Consider the following 1,426-nt stretch of genomic DNA (forward strand, 5'->3'; position numbering starts at 1 on the left):
TCTGAGTGTGTTTCGGCATATTTTTCGCATTTATATGCTTTCCAGAAGTTTTGTTTTCTTATATTGAGAGATTTCTTCCATGTCTGCCAAATTTCTTTTCTTTTTCGGTGGGCTTCATTTTCCAGATTTCTTTCATTTATTTCTGATATCCACGGAGGTTGTGGTAGATTTTCTTTGGTAGACTTTATAATTGTTGGTATGATTTCCGTGAGATTTTTCATTTCATTGTTTATATGTTCGTTGATGAGTTTTCCATCTGTTGATTGTTTTTCTATTTCTTTTAAGATAGAGGATTGTGTTTAAGATACAGGATTGTGTTTAAGATACAGGATGCGCAAGGTATTTGGGGATAGAATTATGTTTATAAAAAAGCAGATATCTAATAACAGATAATAAATTTATTTATCAAAAAATGCTGTGAGGATAAAAATAAACCTTCTTTTCTAGAATGTTATTCGATAAAGATACCTTTAGGGCTTATGTTATCATGAAAATTTTCAGGCATCCATTCCTGTGTTATTAGAGCCATGTGTGTTAGTGCAGTCTTACTAAAACACATATAGCCTTCCATTGCATACACTGTCTGTCCAGGGCTTAACAGTTAATTCCAGGACCTCAATGTAGGCGGCTGAGTTAACTCTAAGGCTTCATTGCTGACAATCCCTAAAACCATAAGTTTCAGGAAATTTTGTATGCACATAGAAGGGTCTGCACATAGCCATTTCTTCTGCTCACTTTTTGATCTAGGTCGATGTTTTTCTCGTTTGAGAAAAACCAAATCAAATCTTCTGCTGGATTTTTCAGTTTGTTTAAGAGCCTTTTAGATTTGATGAGGTAATTTTCTTTTGCTTTTTCTGACAAATTGACCTTTCCTCATCATATAAGAGTTATATCTGTTGCCTTCCTGGACAACATTTCTGATTGTTGATTTCTGACACATGGAGATCTTTTTCAATTGACCTCATGAACTTTCTGGGATTGTAATCAACGGTCTGTTGACCATACTGGATAAATTCAGGTGTTCTGATGATTTCAGAGCGTTTAGAATGCTTTTTACGCTTTGATACTAGTGATACGTTTCCCTCTTCAGTCTCTAGCTCCTTACAAACTTTGTAGACGAAAGATCTGACAAATTTTAAAAATCGAGATATTTCTAAATCTTTATGTTCAGCTTTTATAACCGCAATAACAGCATGCCTCTTCATTTCTTGAGTGAGCTAAGAGTCTGCCATTATTATTCTCTAAAACAAAGATTATACAGAGCAAAACATGCAACAATGACCCCAAAAAGGTATTCTTCAAATACCTTACGCACCCTGTATATATTATGACGTCCTGTGCCCACATATGCATATATATATATATATATCTATAGATGTAAGTATGTACATATATGTATGTATATATGCATATATATATATATATA

The sequence above is a fragment of the Octopus bimaculoides genome, chromosome 17 (assembly GCF_001194135.2).
Source record: "Octopus bimaculoides isolate UCB-OBI-ISO-001 chromosome 17, ASM119413v2, whole genome shotgun sequence".
NCBI classification, from domain to species: domain Eukaryota; kingdom Metazoa; phylum Mollusca; class Cephalopoda; order Octopoda; family Octopodidae; genus Octopus; species Octopus bimaculoides.